General features: G+C 38.9%; 1 protein-coding gene and 1 non-coding gene across 4 annotated transcripts in view; one reads left to right on the top strand and one right to left on the bottom strand.

Annotated features, from left to right (window-relative positions):
* PPP4R2 (protein phosphatase 4 regulatory subunit 2) overlaps positions 1 to 21,081 on the bottom strand; it is a 154,261-nt gene that overhangs the window by 19,719 nt on the left and 113,461 nt on the right. The window lies entirely within an intron of this gene.
* LOC132433052 (U6 spliceosomal RNA) lies at positions 1,415 to 1,522 on the top strand. Its single transcript, XR_009521088.1, has one exon. It is a non-coding gene; the product is annotated as a U6 spliceosomal RNA (small nuclear RNA).

Here is a 21,081-nt window from a genome sequence, read left to right as displayed (position 1 = left end):
ACCAAATAAACAGACAACTCTATTTTAAAAACGGGCAGGGGGCTTCCCTGGTGGCACAGTGGTTGAGAGTCCGCCTGCCGATGCAGGGGACACGGGTTCGTGGCCCCGGTCCGGGAAGATCCCACATGCCGCGGAGCGGCTGTGCCCGTGAGCCATGGCCGCTGAGCCTGCGCATCCGGAGCCTGTTGCTCCGTAACGGGAGAGGACACAGCAGTGCGAGGCCCTCGTACCGCAAAAAAAAAAAAAAACAAAAAAAAAACAAAAAAAACAAAAACAAACAAACAAAAAAAAACGGGCAGGGCTTGCCTGGTGGCACAGTGGTTAAGGATCCGTCTGCCAATGCAGGGGACACGGGTTCGAGCCCTGGTCTGGTAAGATCCCACATGCCACGGAGCAACTAAAGCCGTGCGCCGCAACTACTGAACCCATTTGCCACAACTGACACATCTGCACACCTAGAGCCTGTGCTCTGCAACAAGAGAAGCGACCGCAATGAGAAGCCCACGCACCGCAATGAAGAGTAGCCCCCGGTCGCCGCAACTAGAGAAAGCCCGCGCGCTGCAACGAAGAACCAACGCAACCAAAAATAAATAAATAAAAAGTAAATGTGCATGAATAAGCATTTCTTTAAAGATACAGAAATGGCCAAAAAGCAAATAGAAAGATGCTCAACGTAACTATTCAGGGAAATGAATATCAAAAATCACAGTAAGACAGAACTCCACATCCATCAGATTGATCGTTATCCAAAAAAACAAACCAACCAACCCCACACAAAAAAAATAACGACGACTGCCTGGCAAGTATGTAGAGAAACTGAAACCCATGTGCATTGCTTGTGGGAATGTAAAATGGTGGGGTCCCTGTGGAAAATAGCATGCCGGTTCCTCAAAAAAATCAAAGAATTACCATATTATCCAACAATTCCATTTCTGGACATCCAAAAGAGGTGAAAACAGAAACTCAATCACATGAAACTCACTTATACACAATGGCAGAAACTACCCAAGTGTCCCTCAACAAATGAGATAACCAAAATGTGGTATATACAATGGGATATAGCCTTAAAGAAGAAGAAAATTCTGACACATACTAAAACAATGATTAATCTTGAACACATTATGCTAAGTGAGATAAGCCAGACACAAAAGAACAAGTATTCTGATTCTACTTTTCAAAGGTATCCAGAATAGTCAAATTCAAAGAGACAGCAGAAAGGCATATGCCAGGGTCTTGAAGAAGGGATGGGTGAGATGTTACTGTTTAAAGGGGTACATAATTACAGAAGATCAATAAATGGCCAATAAGCACATGAAAAGATGCTTGACATTATTAGTCATTAAGGAAATGCACATCAAAACCACATGACACCATTTCACACCCACTAAAGTTGTTATAATAAAAATGACAGACAGTGCTCGCTTCAGCAGCACATATACTAAAACTGGAGCGATACAGAACAGGATTAGCATGGCCCCTGTGCAAGGATGACATGCGAATTCGTGAAGCGTTCCATATTTTTCATGGATGGACCTAGAGACTGCCATACAGAGTGAAGTAAGTCAGAAAGAGAAAAACAAATATCGTATATTAACGCATGTATGTGGAATCTAGAAAAATGGTACAGATAAACCGGTTTGCAAAGCAGAAACAGAGACACAGATGTAGAGAACAAATGTATTGACACCAAGGGGGGGAAGTGGGGCGGGGGGGGGGGATGAACTGGGAGATTGGGATTGACATATATACACCAACATGCACAAAATAGATAACTAATAAGAACCTGGTGTATTAAAAAATGAAATACAAAACTACAGGGTTTTTTTCTGATTATAAAAGTAATAAAGCTCATTGTAGATACGTCAAGCAAAACAGGAAAAATATAAAATCATCTGCAATCTCACCTCAACATGACCATCAATAATATTATTAAGATCCTCCAGAGAGTATTTATGAATTTTCATATGCACTACTTCTTTCATTTTATGTAAATGAAGTTTGAATTATGTACTTTTTTCCACTCAACAATGTGTCGTTCACATTTCCATTTTCGAAATATACTAACTTTCGTTATTCTAATGGCTCAGTCCACTGAATAGATGTATGACAATCTCTTACTGACATATATATATGTGTGTGGGCGTGTATTTCGTTTATCTTTCACAATTAATGAACTAAAACCTATATTCTGGTAAACGTTCTTGTGCATACCAATTTATATTACCAATAAAGGTATATGCAAATACTTCTAAAAAGAAAATGATGGACAATAAACAAGTGTTGGGGGACTTCCCTGGTGGCGCAGTGGTTAAGAATCCACCTGCCAATGCAGGGGACACGGGTTCGATCCCTGGTCCGGGAAGATCCCACATGCCGCGGAGCAACTAAGCCCGTGAACCACAACTACTGAGTCTGCGCTCTAGAGCACGTGAGCCACAACTACTGAGCCCAAGCACTACAACTACCGAAGCCCACACGCCTAGAGCCCAAGCTCCGCAACAAGCGAAGCCACCGCAATGAGAAGCCCGCGCACCGCAACAAATAGTAGCCCCCGCTCGCCAAAACTGGAGAAAGCCCACGCACAGCAATGAAGACCCAACGCAGCCAAAAATCAGTAAATAAATAATAAATTAAAAAACAAACAAGTGTTGGGAAGGATGCAGGGCAACTGTTGACGGGAAACGCAAAATGGTGTTGATGGGAATGCAACCTACACATTGTTGATGGATGCAGGGCAATTGTTAATGGGAATGCAAAATGGTGTAGCCTTTTTGGAAAACAGTTTGGCTTGGCAGTTCCTCAAAAAAGAGAGTTGATGTGTGACCTGACAACTTACTCTGTTAAATGAGTGAATTATACGGTAGGTAAATTTTACTACTATTATTTTTAAAATATGGTGAGGGTGATTATCTAAAGCTATCTGCATGACTACGTTTTCCCTCCTTTCCCTAGTCTTCTTTGGGAAGGGGAATTAGAGGTTTAACAAGCAGAGGCAGCATATTATAATCTCTAACATGCCTAATATTAATTTCTGAGTAGTATACAATTGTCAATGGTTACTAAAATTTATCTTTAAATTTCACTAGACTCCCTACAGTCATTTAACTAATACTTAAACACACCAGGGGAGGGTACTGAAATAGGAGCCTTACACTTTTCATTTCTTAAATTAAGAATCTTTTTGTAGTTTTAATAATCACCCACTAAGTCATAACGTGTTTCATGAATTAGAATTTCCATATCACATGGGTTTTTTAACCTACCTTTCCACGAACTGCTTGAGAATCCACCCATGACATCCAAACAACAGCAGCAACACATTAATGGCAATAGGGAGACAAGGAGTGATAGAGACCAAGTAAAGCAAACTATGAGGAGCTTCAAAGACTCTAGGTCACCAATTCTAGGTCAGACAGTAATTAAGTCCCATAAACTGAAATGAATTATGTACAATTTGTGTTTTAAGTTCCAAATGTATCAAGCACAGTTACTCTAAATCAGATCCAATAGATGCAAGTCAAATTCCTATGCCATATATAATTGAAAAAATGCTTCTATAAAATGTGAAAGATAACGCTTTTTGATGTAACACAACTGATAAAAACAAAAGCAAAAAATGCTTCCCTGAAAATTATGTAATTTGAGCACAAAAATAGGCCAAGAGTAAATCAACTAAAAATTTGGCAACAGAAATCATTTTCTTAGGAATGTACTCACAGGACAAGAAACTACAAAACAAACAAAAAAAAAACCTTATTTTTCACATGAAAATAAAATTATTCTAAACAGATGCTCATGAAACATAAACATGCTTTCAACTTTAAAATCAACTCCTCCACATAAAAATTTCCTCCAAAAATAAAATACATACTCAGAATTTAAATCTACTTTGCTAAAATTAACTCGAGAATTTACTGAATTTCATTACTCATTAATTTTTTAAAGTAACTTCACCTCCCTTCACTTCCTTTTCTTCTCTTTCCCTTCCATTTTTCCCTTTATGCAGTTTCTCCTCTACGAAGGCAAAACAACTCATATCACTAATAAATGCAGCCTCCTTCCAAACACCACACTGACCTTTTTCTTCCACAGGAACTCTCAAGTACTAAAACAAACGTGTTTCCCTCACAATTCTCAGGTTAAAGGTATCTTTCAGAGACTCAAGAGCCGAAAATCCATCTCTTATTTCCCAGCTAGTTCTAGAACATTTTAGTGGCCAGCAGCAACATCTTAATTTGTTGCCCCTTACAGTTCCAAATTCTATTAAGATTACTTCCTACTCAGACTAATTGCTTTCCACACAAAATCTGTGTGGGAAGCTAAGAGAAGAGAGCACAGGAGAGCCCTACACTATCTCCAAGGGAGAGCAGATACTGTACCATTTGTAAACAAAGGGGAATATGGAAAAAAATGAATGAATGAAAACAAAAAGAAAATTAATAGGGCTGATCACTGACACAAGGTGACAGGCTTTGAATCAGGAGACTTAAAAGTGCCACAGAATTTAGTCGTAACTATCTGACTGGAGCAAACAAAGATAAGTAAATTTAATCTGAATACTGAATTACATGAGTGATAAAGATGGGCAAAAATCAGAACACAACTGCTCACACAAAATCTTGACAACATTTTTAAGAACTTCCTTTAAAATACAAATCACTAGCTCAGAAAACCTACAAGTGGGGTCCAAACCAAGAGAACATTCCTTGCATAATTTCTTTTGCATAATTATACCTTTAAAATATATTATACTTTATCAATTAATTGAGCAAGCATTAAAATATCAGTGCAACAGAGAGACCAGAAACAGACCCATACATAAATGGAAACTCAGTATATGGGAAAGGACAGATTTTTCAGCAAATAGTCTGAGAAATGACAGAGCTACTACAAAATTTTACTAGAGTTTAAAAATTTAAAAGATATCTGTTTCCCCCTCTTTCTGATTATATAAATAGGACAGTCATTGGAAAAAATTACAAAACATAGAAACAATGAAAATTGTCCGTAATGTGCCCAGTAATTATTACTAAAGTACATGTTTAGTGTATTTTTTCACTAATATTTATTTATTTAAATTGGGTATCCTTGATTAATATCCCTTTGTTTCCCTACCTCATTCACTGTGGGTATTGTCACGGGACCAGTAGTCTGAAAAGTAAGATTTTTAATATATATCACATATGGTAGTACCATTATTTAATAACCACCATTTTAAACAAAGAATTTAGGTTTGCTTCCAGCTCATTACAATTAAAAATAACTGCGTTTAATATCCCAAGAATAAACTTTGTAGGCATCTGTTTATTACCTTAGGATAAATTCCTGTAAGTGGAATTACTGAGTCAAAAGTATGAAATGCAAGAACTTCTGATACATATATTCAAAAGCCCCTCAGAAATGCTGTACCACTTTATAGTGCCATCAGTATAGAAACACCTATTTTATTCCAGTATTACACGCTTTCAAAACTCTGTATATTTAATAGTAGAAAAACACTTTAATTTGCCTTTCATTCACTGCAAGTGAAACTGAGTATTTTTACCTATGTTTACTACCCACAAAACATTTCTTTTGGGTCTGAGTAGGTCCTTTGCAATTCCTCATCCTGCAGTCCCTCAATTTTGGCACCACTGACACTGTAAGCCTGATAATTCTTTGTCAAAGGGGGATGTCCTGTGAACTGTAGAATGGTGAGCAGCAATCCTTGATCTCTACCCACTATAAGTCATTAGCACCCAACCTTCAACTGCCCCCCAAATTTTGACAATAATAAATGTCTATAAATATTGCCAAGTGTTTCCTGGGAGACAAAAAGTATCCCCAGTTAAAAACCACTGCCGGGCTTCCCTGGTGGCGCAGTGGTTAAGAGTCCGCCTGCCAATGCAGGGGACACGGTTCGAGCCCTGGTCTGGGAAGATCCCACATGCTGTGGAGCAATTAAGCCTGTGTGGCACAACTACTGAAGCCCATGCCCTAGAGCCTGTGCTCCGCAACAAGAGAAGCCCGTGCACTGCAACGAAGAGCAGCCCCCGCTCGCTGCAACCAGAGAAAAGCCCACGCGTAGCAATTAAGACCCAACGTAGCCAAAAAATAAAATAAAATAAATTAAAAAAAAAAAAAAAAAAAACCACTGCCTACTCCACCCCTTTAAAATTGTCTTTTTCTTACTCTCATGTTATTACAGAAAAAGTAAAATTACTATGTAACACAAGTATGAACAAAACTTTTGCGTTCTCATTTTGTACCAACTGCTGCAAAAATAAAAATTGTTGTTTTCATATAAATGTTGAAGTGACACTAAAATATTTATCTAATTGTTCCTATGTTGAAATTATCTTTGAAATGCCATACATTTCTTTGCTCAGAAACTCACACCTGAAGATGGAATGGTACCTGCTCCAAAGCAATAGAATTATGACACAAATTCTGAAGGGAAAGTATTTGGCACTAGAAGTGAAGTTTTCAAATTAAGAGTGCTAAATATCTAATGATAATTGTACACAAAAAGGATCCAATCAGATGGAAAAGAAAGCTTCAGCAGGTAACGCTAACGCTCAGGTAATACCTTAGTGCAAACTTGGGTTTCTTCTTTGGCAACTTGTATATTCATGATAAGGACTCTAACATGTCTAAAGATTCAAGTTACACTCCTCTACTCACCCATCTCTCTCTACCAATTAAAACAAAAAGTTCAAGAAACAGTGTGTTCTGGTTAGCTTGATTTATGCTTAACTCTTAGCTAACCTTTGACCCTTTTTTGAAAATCTTTCTCAAATTTATTAACAGATCAACACGGATCCTTCCCTTCCACACAGACAGCTGAACCAAACAAGTATGAACCAAAGATAGATCTCCTCTAACAGTATGACTCAGGCTGAAGACAGCCAATTTAGAATTCAGAGGGTACTAGTTTTTTTTAAATAGCACTAGTTTAATGGCTGCAGTGGATCTACCCTCCTCCCTGCTACTGGAGAGTCACTCTTCTCATTCCATTCACCACCGATGCTATCACTTCTTCCATAATCCATTTGATACTAATGCCAAACTGTCATCAACAGAGATGAGTCCATTCTTTTACCACCACATCTGCCAGAGCCTAGGTAGGCCATGGGCCCTTTTTTCATTCTACAAACTCACAATGTAATGTCAGTGTCAACAGCAGTTAGAAAGCCCAGAAACAATGTAAGACATTGATCCTTCACAAAATTAGTTTGAAAAACAAGATACATAAACAATAAACAAATAGAAATAAAACAGCATAGACTATCAGATGCAAAGATTTCAGGGATGGTATAATAGAACAAAGAAAACGGAGATGAAATGTAGGTTTAGAGTCATCAAGAAAAGCCTCAGGACAAAGTGGGACTTTAAAAGGTGAACCTGAAAAGCATGAGTAGAGTATGAAAAAGGAAGTGGGAAAGTATAGGACTTAAACATAGAAGGAGTTTAATATGGACAAATGACTTTTTCAAACTCAGCACTATTGACAGTTAGGCTGCAGAGCTCTGTATTGTGGTAGGCTGTCCTGTGCATTGTAGGATGTTCAGCAACATCTGCGACCCCTACACTGTGATGCCAGTAATCCCCATCACAAATGGTGACAATCAAAACTGTCTCTAGAACCTGACAAATGAACCCTGGGGTTGGGGGGAAGGGAGGCTTGCTCCCAGTTGAAAAGCACTGCAATACACAATCTCTTTTGTTGAGAATTACACTGGTTCCTGAAAAACAGTAAGGCTGGCAAAATCAGAGGTGCAACACCAAACTCTCAAAAAATCTGAAGAATAAAACAGCACGAATATATATATTTTAAGAGACAGAGGAGAAATTCTAAAATGTACATGAGTCATTCAAAAAATGCTCATTAGCATTAAAATCTATCTCATGAATCACTTCTAGTCGTACAGGAAAATGAGCTGTGGAGATATGATCTAGAATTTATTTTTCCTAGGGTGTAGTCTTCTGTTCATTGAGAAAGGTGAAGGAAAAAACACAACAAACAACAGCAAAAAGTCCTTCCACCTGGACCCAGATATCAATTCATGCGGTGCAAAGCAAAGGAAGTTTTAAATACTCAAGTTTTTAAAGGAGATTGAATGAACATACATAAATGGTTTTATAATTTGTTAACGAAATATAAAATGAGTTAACACAGCAGTGGTGGCAGATTACTGTACACTTTAGTACACCGGTTTCATCCTGGAGAATCCTTTTAGAGTCTGAAGGTGAAGCTCAAAGTGTCTTTATAGTGTTTGCAATATTGGCTTTTTATAGTGTGGTATGTATCTATTTTGTGCTATTCCATTTACAGATTATTTTTATTAGTGTTTTGAAGTATGACCCAGAGTTATGCTACCTTACAATTACTAATAAAATATAATTATTTAGAAAGCATTTTTCTCTATCTACACACTCTCAAAACAAAGAAAAAATAATAACCACTAAAAGCGTAGTATCTACTGAGAAAACAATTTGTACTCTAGTCTAAGAACTGTCTGAACATGTGAAAAATGAACACAACAACACTGAAATGGATAACCCTTCCTGAGAATCTCCATCTACGTAAGACGAAACTAAGAAGATTAACTGGAAATTTTTTTTTCAGGGAAATGTTTTTAAAACAAGTAACTGACAAGCCCAAAGCTAACATCATGCTCAGTGGTAATTAGCTGAAAGCTTCTCCTCTAAGATCAAGAACAAGACAAGAATGTGCACTCTCACCAGTTTTACTCAACATAGTACTGGTAGTCCTAGCCACAGCAATTAGGCAAGAAAAAGAAATAAAAGGCAACCAAGTCCAAAAGGAAGAGTAAAACTATCTCTATTTGCAGGTAACATTATATTATGTATAGAAAAGTCCAAAGACACAACCAAAAGACTGTTAAAACAAATGAATTCAGTAAAGTTGCAGAATACAAACTCAAGATAGAAAACTCAAGTGTGTTTCTACACACTAATAATTCACTATTGGAAACAGAACTATCCCATTTACAACAGCATCAAAAACAATGATATACTTAGGAATGAATTTAAGCAAGGAGGTGAAAGATCAGTACACTGAAGATTTTAAGACACTGATGAAAGAAAGTGAAGACACTTTCAAATGCAAAGATATTCCATGCTCATGGAATGGAATAATATTGTTAAAATGGCCAAATACTACCCAAAGCAATCTACAGATTCAAAGCAATGCCTACCAAAATGCCAATGGCATCTTTCAGAGAAACAGGAAAAAAAAAATCCTAAATTCGTATGGAACCACAAAAGACTCTGGACTGCCAAAGCAATCTTGAGAAACAAGAATAAAGATGGAGGCCTCACACAATCTGATTTCAACTATATAACAAAGCTATAGTAATCAAAACAGTATGGTAGTGGCGTAAAAACAAACAGATCAGTGGAACAGAACAGAGGGTCCAAAAATAAACCCATGCATGTATAAATACAGTCAATTAATTTTTGGAAAAGGAACAAAGACTATACAACGGGGAAAGGATAGTCTCTTCAAGTAGTGGTGCTGGGAAAACTGAATAGCCACATGCAGAAGAATGAAACTGGATCACTATCTTACACCTACACAAAAATCAACTCAAAATGGATTAAAGACTTGATCGTAAGACCCAAAACCGTAAAACTCTTAAACATGATTTTTGGACCTGACTCTAAAAGCAAAGGCGAAAAATGCAAAAATAAAGAAATGGGATCACATCAAACTAAAAAGCTTCTGCACAGTGGAGGAAACCATCAATAAAATTAAAAGGCAACCTATGAAATGGCAGAAAATATTTGCAAAGCAGATAGCTGATAAGGTTAACATCCAAGATATACAAGGAATTCATACAACTCAATAGCAAAAAAAAAAAACCAAAAACCTTATTTTTAAATGGGCAGAGGATATGAACAGAGATTTCTGCAAACAAGACATTCAAATGGCCAAGAGGTACAGGAAAAAGTGCTCAACATCACTAATGCTGAACTGTACACTTAAAAATGACTATATGTCAATTATATCTCAATAAAGCTAGTGGAAAATGATTAAAATGGTAATTTTTCTTTTTTCTTTTTTTGCGGTACGCGGGCCTCTCACTCTTGCGGCCTCTCCCGTTGCGGAGCACAGGCTCCGGATGCGCAGGCTCAGCAGCCATGGCTCACGGGCCCAGCCGCTCTGCGGCATGTGGGATCTTCCCGGACCGGGGCACGAACCCATGTCCCCTGCATCGGCAGGCGGACTCTCAACCACGGCGCCACCAGGGAAGCCAGGTAAATTTTATATTATGTATGTTTCACCGTAGTAAAACAGAATATAAATTTAAATTGCCATATTTAAAAGATACTACTTTTCAAACTGAGAGAGCCTCATAAAGGCTGACAAATAGATTAGGGGGTCAGACATCATAGTAAAATTGCATAATTCTGGAAACAAAAAAAAGACTCTGCAAAACTCCAGCGATACAAAACAGATTACATACAGGGCTTCAGACTTAACAACAGTGCAGGAAGAAAGCAACAGGAAAATGCCTTCAAAATTCAAAAAAAAAACTCTTTTCAACCTAGAATTTTGTACTCCAACTATCCATTTAAGTAAATGGGTAGGGAAAAAAAAAACATTTTTGTTGAAAGTACAAAAAAAGATGTATTTCCTATCATGCTTTCTCTCAGTCCACCAAAACAATGAAGTAAACCAAGAAAGAGAATGTGACATGCTATCAAGGAAACTAAAGACCCAAGAGGAGAAAGTGAATTTCAGAATAATGATAAAGGCAGATTCCAAGAGCGGAGGAATAGGGCAGGTCTAAGAGCAACCACTCCAGAACAGAGCAGTTAAGAAGGCTCCACAAGAGATTTTTAAAAAAATATAAAATTGGTAGAAGACCTAATATGTCATATTTTGCAATGAGATCTAAACAACTAAAGTTTGGGGTGGAATTAGCCATAAGTATACAGAAAATTAAATGGAAAACATAGCATTCACTAAGACAATGTGTGTAACACATGCTGAACTGACCAAATTTTCAATATAATTATACTGAAGACATTGGGCAATGGAAGTGAGAAGTATGTATGTATGGAGTGAAGGAGAGGAAGTAAAAAAAACTAAATCCTCACTGTGATTATTATGAAATCAATAATTAATTCTAAAAATTTAAAGAAAAAAGGGATTTTCTAAGACTGTAACTTAGAAATAGGCAGATTAACACCCATTCCCCCAAGAAAACAATGATTTTAAAGTGGTTATCTCTAGGGAATAGGGGAAAAAAAGGAAAGAACACAGAAGACTTTTTTCTGTTCCCTTTGTCATATTAATAAACTCACTAAATCCTGTGCATGTAAAACTTCGATGAAAGTAAAAATCACATGGTAAAAAAAAAAAATTAAAAAGCATTGGTGCTAGAGTCTGAAAGTTTGGTTGGGTTCAAATTTTAGTTCAGCCACTTTTTCATTTGTATGACCTAAGAGAGATAACTCCAGACTCCCTTTGTTTCCCTTCTCTAAAATGGAGGTAACAGTATCTACTTCACAGAACTGCTGTGAGGGTTACATTAGTGTAAGCAGACTGCTTAGCAAAGTGGCTGACACCTAGTAAGTACTCAATCAATGGCTGTTTGTCCTCAAGAAACTCAGGATGTGGAGAACATCTGAGTAATACTGCAGAAATATGCAGAGTTTTCCAGACGGCTTTCCAGGTGTAAAAATGGATTGGGACAGTGAGAAAGACCTCTTTTAGGGCATAAGATGGTTGAGCTTATCTTATATACTCTCACATAACAGATATATAACAAATTGAGGCCATCTCTCCAGCCTAAGAGCACTTCTAGAGCCTCTTTAATTATTCCCTTCTATTAGAGAAAGGAGAAAATTTACCCAATATTCCTTCTTCACCCATTCACAAAATTATTTCCTTTTAAAAAGTAAACATAATACTTTAGCTAATGTAAGAATTTAGAACAGGGAAAAAAACCTACACTTCACCCAGCTTTGTCAAACCTTACCTAGTCATATTTTTAATAGTTCTAAACTAGAAGATATTTAAATATATTGCACTTACTGCAAAAGTTCTTTGACTCTACCAGTACCTCCAATCCATTGATCCTACCACCTTTTTACTGTCCCTCACCACCTTCATTATCAAGATTAAATTATAATTAATCATTAACCATTAGTCATCCCCTTGCATACAGCTGCCCTCTCCGGCTTCACTGTACTCACAAAGTCAACTTTACTAGTAGGTTAAAATGCAATCCCCACCAAATCTGTGCCTATACAGCAGCACACATGGGCACAAACACAAAATTAAAGAAAAATGAATCACCATGCTGGCTTGTTTCAAGTACACTACCAGATTAATATTTTATTTCCCTAGTTTATCCACTTCCAGACTATTCTAGGTAACTATTTCATATCTTCTCTCTCCTCAAACCCCTACTGAGTTCTCCCTCACTCTCACAATTAATGACCTTGAATTTCCAGAGTCCCACCACATTTATCCACCTACTAGTAGGCTCATGCACACCCCGAATTCCCACCTGTTATAAACTACCCATGTTCTCATCTACTTACATGCCAGATTCTCCATTTGCACACCTGCTCAAGAGCATCACTTGTGTAATTCTCCCCTTTCTTCTATCAACCATATCAACTTTTTAAATCTCTAATGGATCATTTCCACTACCTTACAAATACATCTATATTTCTCCCATCTCAAAATTTTTTTCTTCCCTCCACTTACCCTCCTAGCTCCCCCATCATTTATTTGCTCTCCTTTGAAGGAAAACTCCTTGAAATAGTTGTCTCCCTCCCATTATCCCTCAAACCCACTCCAAACAAGTTTTCACTCCCACCACTAAAATTAATCTGCTCTTATCAAGGTCATCAATTACCTCCATATTGCTAAATCCAATGATCATTTCTCACACCTCATCTTAACAGCATATAAAGAGTACTTCACACAGTTAGTTGATCCTTTTTCCTCAATTACTTTCTGATACTGTCTTTTAACTTGCTGATCTTTCCTACTCATTGTCCTTTTCTGGTTTCACAAAATGCTCCATGCTGGAGTAATCCAAAGCTCAACCAATCAATTCTCTGTCTACACCTGGTGATACTGTCAAGTCTGGAAGTTTTAAATACTATTTGCCCATGAAATCTCCTGATCTCCACATTCACCCATTCAACCACCTGCTCCACATCAAAATAGCATTCAGCATGTCCAACAGTGAACTGCTGGTCTTTCCCACAAATTGCTCCTCACACACCTTTTCCCATTTCAGGTGTGAAGAAATTCCATCCTTCTAGCTGCTATGGCAAACCGGAGTCATTCCTGACTCCATTTTTTCTTTCACACACCACACCCTATCTTCAGGAAATCCTGCCAGCTGCACCTTCAAAATGTATTAAAAATGTTGACTAATTCTCACCACCTCCTACCACTTAATCCACCTCTTCAAAAACACTATTATTTTCAATAACTGCTGCTTCTAGTTTACTTTACCTAAAGTCTATTATCAGCACGGCCGTTCATACAACTCTCTTAACACTTAAGTCTGACGATGTCACTTCTCAACGCAAAACCCCACACTGGCTGCTGATTTCACTCAGAGTAAAGTCTAAAAAGTCCTTACCATGGTCCACATTGCCTACATGATTTGACCCCAATCTCCTTTAACCTCTCTGATTTCCTCTGCTTGGTCAGTCTACTCCAGCCACAGTGGCCACCTTTGTTAGTCTGCAAAAAAGTGAGACACACTCCTTCTTAAGGGCCTTTGCACTGGAAGTCCTCTGCCTGGAATGCTCTTCTACTAAATATATGCATGGCCAACTTCTTGTCTCGCTCAACTGTCACCTTCAAAATGAGGCTTACTCTGACCACCTTATTTAAAAGTACAACTACCTCTTCGGGCTTCCCTGGTGGCGCAGTGGTTGAGAGTCCGCCTGCTGATGCAGGGGACACGGGTTCGTGCCCCGGTCCGGGAAGATCCCACATGCCGCGGAGCAGCTGGGCCCGTGAGCCATGGCCGCTGAGCCTGCGCATCCGGAGCCTGTGCTCCGCAATGGGAGAGGCCACAACAGTGAGAGGCTCGCATACAGCAAAAAAAAAAGGGCTACTGGCATTTCTTTTTCACATATGCCTGAATTTAATTCCTCAGAACACAAAGGTTTGCTCAAGTATGCTATAGTTTTTTCTGATGACTTTTTTTAAAGCTACTATTAAATTCTCCTTCTTTTTTATTTTACTGAAGTATATAAATATTAAGCATATTTGGGGGCACAGAAATGGGAGTGACTTTCACTTCTTTTATGAAATACTGCACTGTTCAAATTGTTTTAAATAAGGTACCCTATCCTGATCTTATAATTAAAAAAAAAAAACATTTTAAATACTCGGCCACATTTCTCAACACTACGCCTCACACCAACACCAAATTCAATAATTTTAAAAATTACCACATTTAGAAACCTTCATTCCATTAATGCGATTCTATAATTTGAAGTTTTTGTACAGTTCAACTACAAATGTTTCAAAAAGCAAAACCTTCAAACAATCACAAACAAGAATATGATTTTATCCACAAATCCTCATACCAACAACTTTTAAAGACTACCAACTAAATATAAAAGGAATATACTTTTAAAATGTTTAAAACCTTTTCTTATTTGAAACATACCAACACTTAAATCAATCTACTTACACTGTAAACTCAGAAGCCTTTCTTTTAAAATAATTCTTCCAAACTGTCTGTACTACCCATCCAAAACACTTAAATATGTACTTTTCCTAAACCTTCAAAGAGCTAACAACACTGTATTAATCAAATCTAAATCAGGAGAAACTGTAAGACTCTCCATTATTTTAAGAAAACTGGGACACTATTGACGTTTGAAAGACATTCAGTTTCAAAGATATAAAAATGTGGAAAAAACACACGCTGATGAGGAATATTTACAAAAAATTAATTTTAGAACGTCTCTCTGGGTAGCAAAGAGATTCTAGGATTAAACTGTTAATTTAATAAAATTTGTAATTATGTCAAAATTTTGAGGTATATCTGGAATTTATATACATAGCATAAAAAAATTCAAAAAGCAAAATCTTAAAGCAATTTCAATTTTATTCCCATCTAATCTGACCAAGCTCTACTGCACTTCACACATTATTAAGCTAGTATTGACACTAAAGCTTTCACCTCCCCACCCAAAACTTAAAAATAGAAATGTATATCAAAAATGGTAATTACTGAATCAGATTACTCTTACAGCATATGCTGACTTAAGGAGCAACTGAAAAAAATTACTCTTAAGGAACTACACATTTAAGTTTCCCAAGTCCTAATTTTAAAGATAAACTTAACACATAGTTGATACTGGAAAATACTGATAAAAGCAGTTGAGCAAAATATTAAATGAAATATAACACTTTTAAAATAATAAACACTATAACGGACTGTGGTTTGTGTGCTCACCAGTGCATCCCAAGGTACCTAGCACAGTACCCAGATAGAATATATGCTCAATAATCATTTGTTGACATCTCAATAAAGATTTGAAGGAATTTAAGCAAACTTGATACACAGAAATTACACAAAAACTAACTTGAAGAACAGTATATAACAAAGCCAGAAAGCTTCACACCAGCATTTGTTACATAAAATGTCACATAATATGCATTTACTATCACACACTATGCATTCAATAAATCCCAGCCCCTTTTCCTTCCACTTTCTTTTTAACAGTGTACACCTAAAATGTTTACTTCATAAAACTCAATTAACATCAAAACCTTTAAGAATACATCTGCATAAAACAATCCATATCTGAATGTAATCAGTAAAAATAAAAAGACATACAAATCATTGACGAATGTTACAGACTGTGTTTGTATCCACCCAAATTTCTTTTGTTGAAGGCCCTAGCCCAGTGTGATAGCATTTGAGGATAAGGCCTTTGGGAGACAATTAGGTATGCGTGAGGTCCTGAGAGTAACACCCTCCTGATGGGACTACTACTTTTAGTAGAAAAAATGGGGGGTGTGGAGGGCAGGCAGGAGAGCAGTCCCCCAGGCCCCACCCCCTCCATGTGTGGCCACAAAAAGAAGGTGACCTTGGGCAAGCCAGGAAGAGTTCTCACCGGAACCCAACCATGCCAGCACTGTGAGCTCAGACTTCCAGCCTCCATAACTGTAAGAAGATAATTTCTGTTGTTTGAGCCACCCAGTCTACGGTATTTTCCTACAGTAGCCCAAGCTAAGACAGCAAGTCTACTACTTTGAAGGAACAGTGACATATGATACAGAAGCATATAATGATCAAAAAACAAATTATGGCCTCTAGGGGCCTAGCTTGGTAGAAGAAATAATACTTATATTAAAGTACCCATACAGGGACTTCCCTGGTGGCGCAGCGGTTAAGAATCCGCCAGCGGGGGCTTCCCTGGTGGCGCAGTGGTTGAGAGTCCGCCTGCCGATGCAGGGCACACGCGTTCGTGCCCCGGTCCGGGAAGATCCCACATGCCACGGAGCGGCTGGGCCCGTGAGCCATGGCCGCTGAGCCTGGGCATCCGGAGCCTGTGCTCCGCGGCGGGAGGGGCCACAGCAGTGAGAGGTCCGCGTACCGCAAAAAAAAAAAAAAAAAAAAAAGAATCCGCCTGCCAATGCAGGGGACACGAGTTTAATCCCCGGTCCGGGCAGATCCCACATGCACAGAGCAACTAATCCCGTGCGCCACAACTACTGAGTCTGCGCTCTAGAGCTAGCGACCCACAACTATGGAGCCCGCATGCTGCAACTACTGAAGCCCATGTGCCTAGAGCCCGTGCTGCACAACAAGAGAAGCCACCACAACGAGAAGCCCACGCACCGCAACGAAGAGTACCCCCACTTGCTGCAACTAAAGCCCACGCACAGCAACGAAGACCCAACGTGGCCAAAAATAAATAAATAAATTTACTTAAAAAAAAGCCAATTGATGAAACCATTAAAAAAAAAAAGTCCCCATACAGAGTAGAAAATGGTAAAATGCAGACTTTAGAAAGGCAAGATTACTATCTTGTTTTAAAATCTAGGGAGGCATAAAAACAAGCAAAACTGACAAAGGATAAATAGAATCTGCACACAGGAAAAAAACGGAAGAGAGAAAGCAAGCAAACTCAGAATTTTCACACATACACAAAGCTCAAAATTCTGATACCAATAATATTTTCTATTTTTTTCTAAAGAAAAGAATATTTCTTTAATAGATGAAGACAAGATTCTTATTTTTCTCCCATTTAGATATTTAATCCAGCTCCTAACTCTGCGACACGTTTTAAGCGAGGCAATTTCAGCGCGCTCAAAGCCTACAGAACCACAAGTGGAAACAGACTAACAGAAAATATGATCAATGCATGTCATAAATATGGTAGTTTCTATGGAGAAAAGGAAATCCAAGAGAGCTTCTCAGGTGATCTGTATGTATTTGAATGGAGCTGTCTGAACAGTCTTAAAAGACAAGTTGAAGTTATCCCATGAGGAAGAATGTCAGAGGCAACAAACAGAAAGATGCTATTAGAGGGACTTCCCCGGTGGCGCAGTGGCTGGGAGTCCGCCTGCTAATGCAGGGGACATGGGTTAGGGCCCTGGTCCGGGAGGATCCCACGTGCCGGGGAGCAGCTGAGCCCTTTCGCCACAACTACTGAAGTCCGGGAGCCTAGAGCCCCTGCTCCACAACAAGGACAGGCCACTGCGGTGAGAGGTCCGCGCACCGCAGCGAGGGGTGGCCCCTGCTTGCCGCAGCTAGAAAGGGCCCGCGTGCAGCAACGAGGACCCAACGCAGCCAAAAATAAATAAATAAATTTTTTTAAAAAACAGATGCTATTAGAATTTAATACTAGCAAAACAGAGCACTGCATACTCAGTGAACTGCAAGTCACTTGGCAAAGTTACATACAGTGGCAAGAGACAAATTGGAGAGGTAAAAAAAGCCCAGATCAAGAAACCAGTATAAAGAATAAAACAGTATTTGCCTAACTAATAGGATAAAAGTATAAGAATGAATGATACAAACTAGTAATGCTATACAAGGGAGAATTCAAAGGAAACAGAGAGACAATACATCCTAGTTAGAACAGTCCTAGTCTACACCTGGTGTTCTGCCCAGTTTACCATGTGTATCATATTTAATGAAGTATTATTAATAATTACACTAGGGACTTGCCTGGTGGCGCAGTGGCTAAGAATTTGCCTGCCGATGCAGGGGACACGGGTTCGAGGCCTCTTCTGGGAAGATCCCACATGCCGCGGAGCACCTAAGCCAGTGTGCCACAACTACTGAGCCCACGTGCCTAGAACCCGTGCTCCACAGCAAGAGAGGCCACTGCAATGAGAGGCCCCCACAACACAGCTAAGAGTGGCCCCTGCTCCCCGCAACTAGAGAGGGCCCGTGTGCAGCAGTGAAGACTCAATCCAGCCAAAATAAATAAATAAATTTTAAAATAATAATAATTACATTAAAATATGCAGGTTTGGTAGACCTCTCTACTTTGTACCTCCAATTTCTCTCACCTTGTCAGACTGTTTTTGAAATGCATGAGTAATGAAGAGAGTCCTCACTTTAACACAGTTAAATCTGAAAAATGACAGAAATCTTTCTCACCTGTTCCAGGCTCAACTTAACCCTTCCCTTTCAAAGACAGTATGCAGCGGGTGGCTATGGCTGCTAACTCCTTTGGAGCTGGGAGAAGTGGTCAACACTGCTGCCACTAATGTCCCATTGGTGTACTGACCAGGTGTGTAGTAATCTGTGACTTTGTGAGATACACATAGCTGCCAGGCTATCAGTCAGCAGAGTTCATGGGTAATTACAGATTAGGTATATGCAGAGCAGTTAATTAAGACACAAAGCTAGCAATCCACCAACGAAGTGAGAAATTCAAGGTTCTCTCTCTCCCCTACACATATAAGAATGGTCCAATGAAGCTAATGGACATATTTGTGCAGTAATAAGAACTATGTGCAAATCAAAACTACAATGAGACATCATCTCACACCGGTCAGAGTGGCCATCATCAAAAAATCTAGAAACAATAAATGCTGGAGAGGGTGTGGAGAAAAGGGAACACTCTTGCACTGTTGGTGGGAATGTAAATTGATACAGCCACTATGGAGAACAGCATGGAGGTTCCTTAAAAAAACTAAAAATAGAACTACCATGTGACCCAGCAATCCCACTACTGGGCATATACCCTGAGGAAACCATAATTCAAAAAGAGTCATGTACCAAAATGTTCAATGCAGCACTGTTTACAATAGCCAGGACATGGAAGCAACCTAACTGTCCATCGACAGATGAATGGATAAGAAGATGTGGCACATATATACAATGGAATATTACTCAGCCATAAAAAGAAACGTTATTGAGCTATATTTGTAGTGAGGTGGATGGACCTAGAGTCTGTCATACAGAGTGAAGTAAGTCAGAAAGAGAAAAACAAATACCGTATGCTAACACATATATATGGAATCTAAGAGAAAAAAAAGTCATGAAGAACCTAGGGGCAAGATGGGAATAAAGACACAGACCTACTAGAGAATGGACTTGAGGATATGGGGAGGGGGAAGGGTAAGCTGTGACAAAGAGAGAGAGTGGCGTGGACATATATACACTACCAAACGTAAAAGAGATAGCTAGTGGGAAGCAGCCGCATAGCACAGGGAGATCAGCTTGGTGCTTTGTGACCACCTAGAGGGGTGGGATAGGGAGGGTGGGAGGGAGACGCAAGAGGGAAGAGATATGGGAACATATGTATAACTGATTCACTTTGTTATACAGCAGAAACTAACACACCATTGAAAAGCAATTATACTCCAATAAAGATGTTTAAAAAAAAAAAGGAACTATGCATACTGCTGTCTGCTCCCAGATCCTAACAGAGTTCCTAAAACCCTTGAAAATAAAGGTGCTAAGAGAATCTTCTGTTGTAAAATCTAGTCTCTGGCCCCAGTTCCTGACACAGAGCTACTAAATCCCTTGGAATTTCCTGGGTGATAGAAATGTCTTTTATTCTAACGAGGCAACTCTGACTCTTGGTAGGCTCCTAGATGGGGGCTGGTCACCAGAAAGATGGAGTCATGATTAGAAGCTTGGTACTTTCAACCGCACTTCCCACTGTCATTCTTTGGAGAGGGGCTAAAAGTGGAATTAATCATCGATTATGCCCACCTGATGAAGCCTCCATAGACATCTATCAACTATGGGGATCAGAGAGGTTCTGCGTTGGTGAGCAAGAATGTATCCACCTGCCGGGAGAGTGGTGCACGCAAACTCCACAGGCATCTGTGCTCAGGACCCTTCTGGACCTCCCCCTATGTATCTCTTCATCTGGCTACTCCTTCATAACCTTTAACATCCTGTGCAATATTAATAAACGAATAATCTAGATAGTAAACTTCCTGAGTTTTGCGAGCCACTCTAGCAAATTAACAGAACCTGAGGAAGGGGTCATAGAACCCTCTAATTTTTAGCCTGCTGGTCAGAAACACAGGTATAACAGCCTGGACTTCTGACTGGTGTCTGAAGGAGATAGGTAGGTGGCAGTATTGTGGGACTAAGCCCTTAACATGTGAGATCTGATGCTAACTCCAAGTAGAAAATGGCACTACTGAATTGTCGGAGACTCAGGTGGTATCACAGAATTGCCACATATCTAACGTCAAAAGCGTTGTCAGTATGACCAGCAAGCAGAAAGAGTTCTAGACAATATCTGATCAGATAAAGGGCAAAACATCTGGGACTTTCATCTTAACTGAAAGTCAGGAAAGACAACACTTTAATTAAACTATCAAATCTTCAATAAGTAGTATTTATTTCCCAAAATCAGACTTTTCTAAGTTTGTCAAATAGAAGCCTGAAAGGTATCAATAAAACTAGAAGCCTTGGTTAAAGACCTTGATGGTCTTATAATACCCATCACTATTTTTATTTCACAGGTCACAGAACAAAACTATTAGACACTTTTTAAAGATTAACGTATGCTTTTTCCTATGAAGCAGAATCTTTCAACCTCAGCACTGAGATTCTGGGTCTGATAACGCTTTGTTGTTGGGTGTTA

The sequence above is a fragment of the Delphinus delphis genome, chromosome 10 (genome assembly GCF_949987515.2).
Source record: "Delphinus delphis chromosome 10, mDelDel1.2, whole genome shotgun sequence".
Lineage (NCBI taxonomy): Eukaryota > Metazoa > Chordata > Mammalia > Artiodactyla > Delphinidae > Delphinus > Delphinus delphis.
This window is presented reverse-complemented; position numbering and strand designations above follow the sequence as displayed.